Source organism: Homalodisca vitripennis, chromosome 6 (assembly GCF_021130785.1).
Source record: "Homalodisca vitripennis isolate AUS2020 chromosome 6, UT_GWSS_2.1, whole genome shotgun sequence".
Classification (NCBI taxonomy): Eukaryota; Metazoa; Arthropoda; class Insecta; order Hemiptera; family Cicadellidae; genus Homalodisca; species Homalodisca vitripennis.
The window spans coordinates 45427372-45442500 of NC_060212.1; positions in this window are offsets into that span (position 1 = coordinate 45427372).

The following is a 15129-nucleotide window of genomic DNA, read 5'->3' on the forward strand; positions in this document are numbered from 1 at the left end:
ATTCGTATTAATTTTACAAATTGTGTGGTATTATTTCCAAATGGAATTTTTTATAAAACTTATTAATTCATTTATAATATTGCTTTAATACGAGTTAATTGCTCGTACATCAGTTAAAATCTCCTTACATTCACGTCTCAAAACAATTAACAAATACTAAAATTGTTTAGAAATTGTCATTTATGTTTTCCTAATAATACCGTGTCGAAATATTTCTAAAACGTTTAAATAACTGAAAACGGTTGAAAATTTTCATTAATACATATCCGTTTTTACAGCTGATTTCAAGGGGTAAGCTGTAACGTGATTGGCAAAACTCAAACAATCAAATAAGTTTGGTAATAAAACATTGGTTGCCTGAAAGCGGATTTTGATAACAGCCATGTTTATAACGATTTGGTTGAAATGGATTTTGACTGGTTACGTTTTAGCGAATCACGACTGAGCTCCACCACCTTCAACGTAACCGTATAAGCGCATATGTTTAGTGGTCGTTTCAGTTTTTCATACTTTGATTAAATTATGTTCACCACAACGAGATGAAAATATTTCAAGAATTTGATTTTGTTGAGAAATGATTCGACATGGTATATATAAACCGAACACTTAGATATTAGTTATTAGTTATTATTAGTAGTGTAATTCGGATCATTAAGATTGAAAAACGATTTAAAAAAAAATTAAAATAATAAGCTTTAATATTTCTTAAGTTACACGATGGCTATATTCATAACATATACCTTTTAATTAAATCTATACAACATTAATATACAGTTGCTCATTTATTAAATTATTATTTGATACGAATGCATATAATAAAAATTATTCTAATATATAAGCATATATATATTTTATGCCACTAAAATATTTACAAAATACAATGTATTAAATTACAATCAAATAGACTTGTTTCATTAGTTAATTTTTAATTACATATTGTTTTTAATGCTATGATTAACAATGTACTAACTTGTCAACTTTCATTATTCAAGTTATTAACCGAAATTAATGCAATGTATGCCAACCGATATAAGGAGATTTGGCACTCAGAATAAATTAAAGTTATAAACTTCTGATGTTATTATATTCTAAGATATAAAGATGTTTTTTAACATTATGATGTACACAGTTAATTTATTTTTGTAAATTGACATTAGTTTTATAAAATACAATACACTTTAAAATATTCATTTTTGCGATATTTCATCTACCAATTAGTTTTTTAAAATATAGTAATTAAAATACAGTAACTAAGTTCACTCTTAGAGTTATATTTCTATCTGTGCTCTCTTTGAGTTTAAAATTGTCAGTTAATTACAGGTAACTTTACTTCTCGCCCAACTGAGTTACACAGATATAATAAATTCTTTGACGTCACGAGTCACGAGGTGATCAAAGTGAGATGATTTTCTTATAATGCATATTTTACATTTTATATTACAACTCGAGTGTTAAAATTACTCTAATAAAGACATGTATTACATAAAGATTTAATCAAGAATCTTACTACAGAAGCAGAGAGTGGACCCCTAGTCCATCGTGAAGCATATTAGCATAGAAAGCAGAGATTTGTCACCTACTCTATATTCAAGGATTAGTGTGGAAATAGTCAATTGACCTACCGTTTCAGACAAACTAAGGAGCTAGACACTAAAAAAAGTATTATAGTGTATTACTTTTTGATTCTTAAATATCTATCAATCAAAGTTTTGTTAAATACTGTTATTTAGAATCTACTACCGCTAATCAAAATATGCCAATATTAAATTTCAGGCAAATTAGATTACATAAACTAAGTTTAACCAATTATAAAAGCTAGCCCTAAATAATTTCATATTACAGAATACAGAGCAAGTCCCGGCATAATTACAAGTCCGGCCACGTTTCTCACAACACCAGCGCCAGGTGTGGCAATAAACTGGCTCTTTCTATTCCACCTTCGCTCCAGATCTACATAGCTACTGTTTACACGGAATAGCTTTACTCATCTACCTAATGGAATCAAATATTTCTGGAGGGCGTTTTTGTTCAGACAGAAGTATCTGCATTAGTGTATCAATCAGATTTTGAGATTCTTTACCCGTTACCTTATAGTTAATATTATAGATTTGATTTTATTTGGGAACATTCCCATACATTGAAATATACTGTCGCATTTAAAATCTCTTCAAAATATATCTGCCATAACCTTGAACAATGAAAGTCTTATTTAAAATCTAAACATAATTAATTGGTGGTAAACTCAAAATGCAATTGAATCAACCCTCCCTACCTATATAGCTACGTGATGTGCAGACAACTCGGTTGCTCCACCGTGCTTAGAAAACGTGTGTATCACATCTTAGTGCACTCAATTGTGTATCTGATGAGACAATGAGGCTACCACTTCACTTATTTGTTGGTGTCACTAATGTCGAGGCGATGTAAATGTTTCGTTTTACAAATTTTCGTCATCGACTTTCTTAGGTCTCTTCAGACGAACATGACTCTAGATTCCAGGGGCCAAGTCTGGGCAGCGTCAGATACCAGACGCTGCAATAAAAGGAAGGTCAACTAGAGCTAAACTCAAATTTCTATTACAGTCAAGTTGAGCTTATTGCTCCGCAGCTTGGTTATAACTTCAAGGTCTATAAAATAATGATGAGTATATCTCTGTTATCAATACTTTATAAGTAAAGTCTAATGGGTTTTAAATTTCTAGTAAAATTTTGTAAAGTTAGGAAAATCATCCATTGCTCTAGTAAGCGTATGAAACAAATTTTACAAATCCTAACATTAATGTAAATCTACAAACTGTGGCCCATATAATTTTTCTTTCAAAATATATACACATCTACTGTTATTGTTGATTCATGATTAATATTAAAAATAATGTGAAAACCATTCTTAAAAATACTGCATGTATGTACAAATGGTACCTTGCTACATCATTCAAATAGTATGGACTTTTTAAAGGATGCTGTTTGTAATCTAGAGCATCATAATTCAAAAGTAATTAGCTTGTACTACTAAGCTTTTATTTTTTTGACATCCACAGTTGTTTAATCAAATTTGCGAGCTCAAGAAATGTTCTTTAGGGATTGGAATATCTGTCACAGCCAATGAATTAATATGACACAACTGTTTCCGCCGCTCTGGGTTAAGCCAATGTCGCACACCCCTCCCCTACTCCCACCAAAACGAGTATAACCACTTCACACGTAGTTTAATTAGCAGAGAACTCGAGTACTATAGCCATTGTTTGTCAGGAACTACGAGTATTCCTAGGGCACCACTTCATTAAAGATAACAATTTATTTTCATAATGAGTGTGTTGTTTTACAATTGGTTGTTGACGAGATATTGTCTCAATATATAATGAGTTGATACAGTTTATGTTATTGAGATTATCTGTTGTGTCCTTGTATGTATTTTATATTATCCTTTCATGCATAGCTTTGCCAATAACAAAGGTTCGAATCATACTATTGACAAAACATTGATAGATTGACATTGACAGTGCTAGATATCCTATTTTTATCAGAATAAATAACTTTTAACAAAATTGTTTATTCTCAATATCACAGTGTATTAGTTTAATAAAAAATATATTTTTAATGTTATAAACTTTATCTAACTCTATGTCTAGTGAATATGTTTGCCAAATTCCAAAATTGTTGACTTTGTTACCCATTTTTAATACTGTGTTGATAAAAAAAATCGTCTCGATCGCTTAGTATCCAACATAAGTATAAATAAAGAGAAACGACTTCTTCATCGTAGATAACAAAATAAAGCCTTAACTTTTTTGCTGTATTCTTTCGTTTTCCGTCTTCGAAATTTCATACTTTACTTCATATAAAACGAATGGAAGAGTTGATTCTTCGCCTATTTTATGTCATAGGGTTATATTCCATGGGTTAAAAGCAAATGTAATGAAGTGAAAAAGTAATGAATGTCTTATTTTACCAGGTGAAGTTAGGATTAAGATAGTACTCAATCTGGGGACCAACGGCTAAAGTGACTTCTGAACCACCACCAACGGCCAGGCAGGTGGGGACCCATCCAAGCTGCAGCCACGGTCGGCGTTGCTTGATTCTATTATCTTGCGATAACCGCCGTACCCGCTACACTGCGCCATTGCTACGCGTGATTGATGGCGCTTAGTACTATTTAATTTTAATGTCTTGATAATAAAGTTTTAATATGGTGGTTGCTCATATTTATTAAATTGTGCAACATACATTTTTATTCCACGCGTTGTTTGGATTTATGAATGGTATAGTTTAAAGATTATGGGTGTTCAAATTAGCATCCTATTATGTTGTATCTGATAGTAGTGCCCCAGTAGCTATTTTGGTAGTGCAGCAGGGACAAAGATTATGTAATTTACCCCCCCCCCCTCATTGAGGTCACAAATAACTAACAATTTTCTATCATGGAAATACAGTTTAGCCAACCTGTAACACATCACCCATAGCTGACTCCTTAAAACAATAACTTGTATCAAATAGCTATAAACAGAATTAATCTAATTTCAACCCATTATTTTATAATAGTAGATAACATGAAATCTATCTTAGATCGTAAAAATTAATAGAATTTAACGCAGTTTTAAAAAATTCCTTCAATTTAATTTATAAGGTATTTACTCTTTGTAGATTGAAACAGTGTTAAACAGTTTAAAGTGTTGCAAGCATTGAAAGTCCTTAATATTATTTTCCACGCTAATACATGTTAAAATATAATTAGAAACCATAATACTCGCATAAAATTAATACCACTACAATAACCTTACCTATAAAAGCCACCTACCTACTTTGCACCATATGTACGTTTAATTAAGACCAAGCTCTTGCAAGGAACAGCGAGACCTGAAAGTGCTCTTGTCGTGACCAATTAAGCAACTCTACATTAACTCTGTTCTCCATGCTGTGTGAAGAGCTCCTCTTTCACATGACAACTAATGATGGAAAGTTTAGTTACTCCGTCAAACTAATTGACTGTCTGTCAATTTTGTAGTTCGCTTGTTATAAGTTGAGTAATTATAAATTTCTTTATTACTACTTTTTATAATTTACTTTCGTTGCATCTACCTTAAGGCTAAACTTATCCATGAACGTTGGATTTCAGGTGCTTTAGATAAACATTTTGGCTCCTAAGCGTTACGTTTATTATCCTAGAGTTGAGGTTGCATGGTCAATCTTTGTAAGTTCTGGGAAGGAGAAAAGGTTTACAATCAGTGGTTTTGGCATAATTACCTTCAGGTACTCCCTTGGTTTTCACCCAGTAATTTGGACTTTTGAAGTATTTTTTAGATTTTTACCCAGTGGTTTTGGATTATAAAATATTCTCTAGGTTTTACCCAGTAGTTAACAACGTTAATATACCGTTATTTTTGAACTTAGTTTGAACCGTATATTTAATTAATTACGATACACAGCAATTTTAATTTAGTTAAAGAGTATTTAGCCTAATTTAGTTCCAATGGATGACATTGAAAAAAGTCTAAATTCCTTTCAACCACATGACTTTCTTTTAGAACTTTTTTATGCTTTACTAAGATTTTACAATTCTTCTTTTTTTTAGTATAGAAATTCATTCACACAGACAAAACTAAATAAAGAGTATGGTTATATTCTTAAATGAAATAAAACTTGTATACTTAAAAAAATTCAAATGAACATTCTTCACAAAATACTTTTAATTCCTCTTTAGAAACCTCATCAAAGGCGTATCTAAGTTGTATATATAAATGAAGAATTAAGTTTTTATTATATGATAATTTTAGACTAACAATAAAAAGGAAGTAATTAGACTTTTTACGGTATAGATTGAAATATTGAAGCAAAAGAATTGAGAAGATTTGTGGAATAAGAAATAATATCTATTTTTATATGAATTTATGTAAAGACACTGTAATAGGATTGGCGTGATGTATTGGCTTTGCATTTACTTTAATTACGTCTACAAAAGAGATTATTATTAAACGAATTTATGATCTGATAAATAGATTTTTATTTCGAAATTAAATTAAGCTGGAAGATAAAATTAATTCCAAAATATGAAATATCCCTTTACAATTATCTTCCTCAGTATAAACATTTCAACGTATTTGGTTGTTTATAAGGTCAGGCAAACAACTTCTCCAAGACTCTTTTTAACAAATATGATGCACAGAAGAAATCTCACAAAATTCTTGCAGAATACGAACTGGATTATTGATAAAAAGTTACTGATTTTAAGATAATTTTTTATATTACAATTAAATTATCAACCTTATCCTCAATAATCGACTGTATGACTGAAACAAAACAATAATCCTCTTACTGTGTGTTTCTTGGTTACTACCATGCTTGGTTACTTAATTCAACTCCAGTTAATAATTAAAATTTAATGTAAATAAGAACTTGTTTTATTTATATTACAATTTAAAAATCAATGTTTAGATATTCTGCCGAACATTTTTGTAATTTTCAATTATATTCCTTTGTATTGAACGAGCCTTAATTTGTAATTAATATTCTTATAAAAACACAATTACTATATAGCTAGTTATTGAAATGTTACTACTTGGATAATTATCATTTCTAGATATTCTAAGTTCGCAACACATGACCTAGATCTATAAATAGGTTGTAATTGTATAATCACAGAAATTGGACACAAAACACAGACCATGGTCGGAACGTTAATACCTTTATAGTTTCGAACTGAATTGAATCACGATATAGTCCCATAACCGTGCTGAAAGGGTTTAATACAGGTTTAGCAATTGCATGAGGAAGTGATTACATTACAAGGGTTCCTATTATAGTGAAGTCCCACTGATTCTAGAATATCAGATATTACAGCAGTTAATTCTAGATCAGGGGTTCCAGACCACAACTGTAATTACGATATCCATTGTGATATTCATTTAAAGCTGTAGAAATATATTTTGAATTACTCCGTCATATTGCGCAGTACATATAATTATTTGCTGATGAAGAATTCAATCTTTGTGAAATTACAGATTTAATACTTAATCTGCACATTTAACTGATTTCGAGTTAATAAATTCCAACAAAAAAATAAATAAAATAATGAAACTAAATTCCTTGCAGTATACGATCTAAAAAAAATATTTCCACATGTTACCAGGTATGAGTACGCTACAAGTGTTTTACCAAGCTTCACTCAGGTTGCATGCACAATTTCAAGTCTACCGCTAATTTCATTAGACTATATGTGTCAAACGTTAAAATGTGACTTTTAGTGTAATAGGTACTCTCGTAGTTGGCTGACACTGCTGGATTTGTAATAACAAAAGAATGGAAGAGAAACAGGCCAGCGTACTGAACTTTTACAAAATCCCGGCGCAATTTCGGCAAACAAAATCCGTTGCCTCTGATTCCAATAGTCGACTCTCTCAACTAGATAAAGTCCACTAGCTAAGAAATATTTGAGCAAATTCCTGCACGTCCCAGCGACTTAACTGCACGTCTACACTGAAAAGACCGCGGTCACTGGTGAATATCCTAAAATATAGTTCCCCTGCGTCCTTATCCTAACGAGGCTGACTGTATTATTTGTATTATATATTATTCCAATTCAATAATTAATTAGTTACAATTCTCAACTAATAAATTACATCAAAAACTTTCTTCAGTAACGCATGAAAATAAATATTATTGCAAATTGCTTCTAAAAGTGAGTTTATAGAGACCGTATACGATGCTATCAGTGTAGCCTTGAAATTAAATGTTAAGGGTTGTCATAAATATTCGTAAGGCTTAAAATGTTTAAATATCTCAATTTAATCAGGCTATCACTGTGTAGTCTAATTACGGAATTGAAACTTTCATAAATTACCTTGATTCAACATGTTATTTATATCTGCTGACTTCCCGACTCCACAAGGCTATATATTTATTTTGTATTATAACCCCAAATCCAAAACATTAATATAAGTGAAAGCAACTGAAAACATTGTGTAGGTTTTGCGTGTTTTAAGATGCTTAAACATCTCGAAGTTACCCATGCATTAATTACAGCTATCACTGTGTAATCTAATTATAGTCTTAACAGTTTCATAGTTAACAGTGAATCAGCACGCCACGTTATAGATCTCTGCTGACCAACCTGCCTTATTACACCATACATTTGTTAGGATGATAAAAGGAACTGAAACATTGTTATGTGAGGAAGTAACTGAATATGTTAAAATTTTCTGTATGTTAAGATGTTTAAGTATCTTGAAATTACCCTGTATTAATTAAAGGCTATTACTGCGTAATCTAATTACAGTCTTGACACTTTCATGAATAATGGTGAATCGGCACACCAAGTTGTATATATATATATATGCTGACTTCAATGTTTCATTACGCCATATATTTATCTATATTACAACAGCAAAAATAAAACAATACTATGAGTGAAACTATTTAGATATATCGTTTAAGGTTCAAAATCTTGGAAATGTCATTTAAAATTTCAAAAAAGTATGCAATCATATAGGATCGAATTATTTTAAATAATATCTTTAGGATTTTTACAGAGCTTACTTATACACATTTGCATAGAAAACCTTAAATCGTCATAAAGTGTCTTTCCATAACTTAAACCTTTAAATATTTCATATTTATTAAAATAATGCGAGTTTTTAATAATATAGTCTTGTAAAAAACGTTGAAAAAAATATATATGGTAAATAAATCATTATTTATATAAAATATATACACACATACACAAGTACAAAAGTGTATACATAATTATATATTTATTGTGAGTGATTTGGCTTATAAGAAGTGTTACAGCTTTAATATTTTCACGGACCCTTTGTACCTTTTATTAATCTTTATTAATAAAAGGTACAAAGGGTATTCCAAAGTATTCCACTCTTTAGTGGAATAAAATTTTTAAGGCATTCAGTTCAAATTTAGGTCAAAAATAGTGGGAAAGTATTGTTCAATCTTTTCAACTTTAAGTGAGACAGGTTTAGCCACCCTTGTGGCACGGGTCTGTAGTTTTGAATGTAACTGAACAAAATGTAGGGCCCTTTCTTTTTTCAATTCATACAATTAGACGCCTAAATTGTGATATAAATTTTAATTGTGGTCAGTGAGAGAGCAACTAACATAATTTTCTCATATTAGTATGTGGCCATATCACATACCTTTATAATTACTTCAACTTTCTATATCTTCTTCAAGCAAGGGTCAAAAGAAAAAGGGGAATCAGGTACCCGTACATATATGGTTAACTTTTTGAAGCAAATGCACAATTTACAACTTAATTTTTGTAAAATAAAGATTTACATTGGAAAAGGTGTGAGCTAATTATGATTTGCATTGAAGTTAACTCCTTGACTAACTGTTTATTTAGACTGGCTCTATCATCAGTCTCTTCTTTTGATGCATGCATTTCAATAGTATTAAATGTGTAGTAGACTAAGGGTTGTATTATGAAGAAGAGTTACAAAATTTAAAAATATGTATACTTTTTCTGGGTCTGGAAAAACACGCACTGCATTATTTAAAATTGGTTTTGCTCTCAAAGTAGTTTATGAAAACAGTTTCAGAGGGTTGGGTTTGTTAAAAATACTTTGTGGAAAACAAAAATTAGAATGTCGTAAGCGTGACGGTATTACCAGATAATCCATTCCCTGCTGCTTTCTTATTAAAGTTTATTCTCAATGTGTATTGCAGATTATAAATAGGTTTTTTCATTAGGTGCTATAGTGTTTCAGGAAGCAGATTCATTTCAAGCATAGATACAATTGGTAGAATTCCTGACGTTTTTTATTCAACTTATGGTGACAATATAATCTTACAGTTACGTTCTACTCAAGTGAGAAACACATAGAGACAAGTGCAATACCAATGTAAGTACAGGCAAGCAATATTTACTATTGTAATCGATATTGTGTGATACTGTGTGAGATCAGATAATACTCGTACTTTCACAATTCTCACTGGGATAAGAGTCCAATTTCATTGATGTATATACAAATAAAATGTATCGTACCTCATAAATACTTACAAGTCGGGAGTACGTCACACAACGTGTCGCTAAGGGAGCCTTCGCTGAAGTTACACACAAAACTTCAATCCTATCAATCAATACCGTTATGCTACATGTATTGCTACGTGGTACGTTAAAGTGGTATTATATTACTCTTTTTTATAATTTTTCTTGAAATATCCTGTGAACAGGAAGATATACAGAAATTACATTTTACAGCCACGCTAGTGATATTATTTTGTAACAACCAGCGTATAACACAGTTCTATAAATAGCCAATAGACATTGTGTGATACCCCATTTCAAGTTAACTGAAAAGGCTCAACTTCCTGAATCAATGACGTTGTCAATATTATCGGCAGGAAATATTTTGGTATAAATAAATAAAATTTATATTACCATACCTTTTTAAAGTGCAAAGCGTTGCTTATATTAACATATGTATATGTTTATCCTAGTCAACAATCAACCGTCTGATTTATATTGTTGAAATGTAGCAGACATATTTGCCTTGGTACTTTAAAGTGGCATCTATTTTGAATTTTTTGTTTAAAACTTCACCAAATCCAACATAAAATACAAAATAACCTAGAACCACAAAATAATTGCTCCAAAAATCTATGGCACTTGCTTTTCACTGATGCATGAGAAACATCTGAGAATTTTACTAGCACCTTTTTTCCTAATGTCACAATATCGAGTCAGTTCTATTCTTCTCCCTCTTCGTGCAGCGTCCGAGATCCGAGGCTGGAGATTGACTCATTTTAATTGATTTACGAGGGTATTAAAACGATGTAACACTATTAATGAAGTACACAGCCATGTATGTACATCTGGTTATTTTTTAATATCCAAACACAATTAACAAGCAGATACTGGAGTATTATTTATTTTGTTGGTATAAGTTGAATAATGTTAGCTGAGCAGTAACAATATTTTTAGTCGGTAATTTTACCCACAATTATATACTTTTTGGATGCTTATTTTTTCATGTACATAAAATTTTACATTTAGTAACATCTACCATTTGCTAACTCATTAAAGCCGCTAAATACTATGATTGTGTAATTCAAGTTTTAATCTATACAAATAGGTAGACGTAATAACTAATACAAGAAACACAATTTTGATTTGCAGTTTCATGAAACCACATATAACATAACAATAATTCCATTGTTCATTAATAAAAAAAATATAGTAAAACTGCGTTTCTATATTTGCAACCTGATGTATTTCTCAAGTATAAATTACCTGACACATGACTGCGCATGGATAAAAAATCACAACGTTCAGGAGGAAATTTTATAAGTCAGAAATCTGCGGGTAGCAGCTAGTATTTTATTAAAATTTTCGTATGCTTAAGTCATAAATCATTAAGAAATCTCTTTTCCTAAAATCATAATTCATATACATCCTGTAAAAGTTTCAAATTCTTAACTTCAGATGATTTTTCTTGGTCCTGGTTAAAAAACTGGCTAAATTTCCGATTTTAAATAGCTATAACTACTTGTGGATTGATTAAGTTTTTTAAACCTCTTTATGTAAACAGAAAATTTCATAAACAACGTTTAACACATCCAAAAAAGTACTACATCATCTTAACATAACACAAAATTGTTTTTAGATTGAAAATACAACCAATTTGCTAGATTTACACTTTTTGTGCTTGTACTTTCCAATTTTCTATGAATATTGTAAAGTACAATACAAAATTCAATAAAGAAATATAAATAAAACGTGACCCCAGGTTGTCCCATGACGCGCTCAGGGGTTTCTCCTGTTTTTATAAACACACTTACGATTGTTCTGACAATGTAATAGCAGAAAAAATTCACGTCTTCCACAAAAACTTTCGACTATTCCGTGATACAGTTTTGTTTGGTGACGACAGCGCGATATAATTAAACAGTTACAACAAACAAACCCTCACTGACCACCGCTAGTTGTATTTCACAATTAGTTGATCCATTTACACAACGTTCTTTTAATCATCTCCGGCCCTGTGTAAAACACTCGTGGGGAATTGTAACGTTGGTTTAATCATCCAATAAAAACTCGACCCAAACAATTAAATGTGACCCTAATACACAACCATGAGGCTAGCACGCGAGTTGTATATTAATGCAGTGCGGTTCTATTTTACGGAATTTAATTTCTGCATTTTAATTGTCCTGAATAAAACACCATAAAATCAGTTTCACATCATTAATTAATCCAAACACGTTTTAGCTGACAATTTATTTTACAATTAGTAAGTAATTTTTGTAGCAAACAGGGCCTTTATATGGGTTTTAAGTTTATTTAATTTCATTACTTTTATTCTAGAGACTGCAATATGTAAGTATTAATTTACCATTGTTGAAATGAGAAAAAATTATGAAACAGAGTGATGTTAACTTTGAAATGTTTTAATTACAATATATTTTGGAGGTGTATTCAAATTTGCCTTATGCATTTTATTTGTAGAATAATTAATAAATATATGTCATTGAACTAGAGATAGATAACACTTTTGAAATATTATTCAGTATTTTACTATATTTCTATGTGGTATGTAATATATTAATATTCAGTAATCTTGAATAACAATAAACAGTTTAGAAGTTGCTAAATTTTACAATATTATTAAAAGAGTAGAGGATAGCAATGAATAAAATCTGAGTTAAAAATTATAATTGATTCCTGAGTGACAAAGATAACAAAAGATCTCGAAATGAATTTAACGCTAACTGTAAAATTTGTAGAGAAGAGACGAGAAAAGTCTCAGACAATAGGCCAATAACAATACTATCAGTTCCCTTTATTGTTTACAACGTCCTTTTAAGAACAAAGTTTTTATATATCCTGCTGTTGTAAGTGGAATCTGGTTCAGTAATATTGCATAGTGACATTTTGAAAATGTACAAGAAAAATATGCCGAAATGGTCTTTTTAAGATCAAATTTGAGTCACACGCTATAATAATTCTAAACGAACTATGTAGCTTTCAAAATTAAAAACATTCTAAAAGTTTTTTCAAACCACGATAGTAGAATTATATTTTACGATATGCAATATTGCATTTTTATAATGGAATTAACAGTATGATATATATTTAGCTGAGCGTTACTGTAAAGAGCTAGTAAAATGTATCTGTAGTATATCTGTCCGCTTGATATGTCAAGAAAAAATTAAACTGTACTTGAAATTTTAGATGAAGTTTCATTTTTACATGGACAGCATTGAGTTCGATGGTAAATGCATATTTATCCGTCGGATTTGGCTCAGATTATATTGTTTTATGATTAAGGTTTAGAATTTTGAGAATACCTGAAAGAGTAAAAATTGAAAAGGATGATTCTGTCTATTAGGCTTCAGATAATTGGATACGCTGATGAATGGGTGTTTCAAAGTAATCTGGTAAGGAGAACTAGGAACCTAAATTGAAACACAAAACAAAAGACTCTATTAGTTTGTAGAATCATAGGAGTTGGATTTTTTACAATCATTATCCAATAATGTGCTACAAAAGCAGAAGTCAGAACTTTAGTATTTCAATTATTTTGAAATAAGGATTGAAAATGCAATATCATTATTTTCATCATTAGCATCCTAATGTTACACAAACTCAAACCTGTTATGCACCTCTGATATATTGTGTTATAAGGACATTTGACCAGACAGATCGGTAAATACCATGAGGCTAAATAAATCGCCGTGGTGAACAAAATCCAGGCCACCTGCTCCTTTGCGGTAAACATCAGGCCGGAGTCATCAATAATTAGCAGCGTTTCCGTGCAACGAGTGTGATCATCACTTACAGGTAATACCAAATCCACAGTTCCCTTTGCTTATTTTACTAAAGCGACTTTTCAGTCCTCTTCTGATCCACTTTATATCGTATTGAAGATAAGACGATTTCCTTGTGAGTAAAAACAACCATTAAAGAAGTCTTAATCAGCTTTCTCCAAAACACTACCTTTTCTTCCATTTCCTGAATTTTTAGCTTTGTTTGTGTTAAACTCCAAACGCTATTATAGCCTTATGTTTAGTAGTAAGAGATGGTAAATGTATACACTTACTGATACAAGGTAGGAGTACCTTCGTACCACGTATCGACTAATAGGCTTCGCTTAGTATTTGTTTCATCCTCGAAATGTCTTACGGAAAGTTCAAGCACAATCATACAATAATTACATTTTTATATCCTCAAAAAAGCAATTTTGTTACGCTAATTAATGGTAGGCTTAAATAACGCTTAGCTAACTTCCATTGTTGGCCATGCATTTTGCGTGTGAAGAAATAAAGTTTTATGAACAATTTTAAGTCTACATAGGTAATCTGCCTCAAAACAACTAGATACATTCCCATTTTCGTTCATTAAATTAGGTTATATTTATATGCTGAAATATTAAAAGTTCCCATAATCTAGAATGGGCACTTCAAAGCCAGATTGTTCTGAAATCAAAACTTGTGACTGACTCTTAGCTTTGACTTTCTATTCTATTATTTTACTTGTTAATCTATGAATAGAAATTTCACGTGTTAAAATCTTATATAATTGTATTCGGTTTAGATACAAGTTTGTTTATTTTTCTAACGTACTATTTTTAATTTGTACTATGCCATTATAGTTACCCAAAAGAACAATGTAGAAATATTCGTTAAGGATCAGCTAAATCCCATGAAGTAAAATGCACCACAATCGTATTTAGTGTTTTATGCATCGTGTATTTTCGAGATATCGTTCGTACAGTAAAGATAGACAGAAATGAAATTTTTCCAGGCTCTCGACTGGTAAGATTTAACAATACTCAGCCAATACAGGTGGCAGTGAGCTCTTGAAATACGCCAGGTGTTGAGCTCCTCAAGTAAACATTAGTCTCAATCAGCTGGCATGGGAATCTTCTTTTAACATTGATGTTTAGTAATGGCGGAATGAATCACACACCTTCACTTATTTTATCATTCGACAACTTTCTTCTAAAACCGATATTTATACCTTTTTTCACCTCCGAAGCAAACCGATATGAACCTCCGGAAATTTTTCTAAGTCCCGAAAATTTTCTAAGTCCCGTAACTCGATAATTTGGCCTTTGTCGAAAAATCACTAAGAGACATTTTAGGCCGGGAACACTGTCCTCTTGCCCGAGACGTGGGCCAT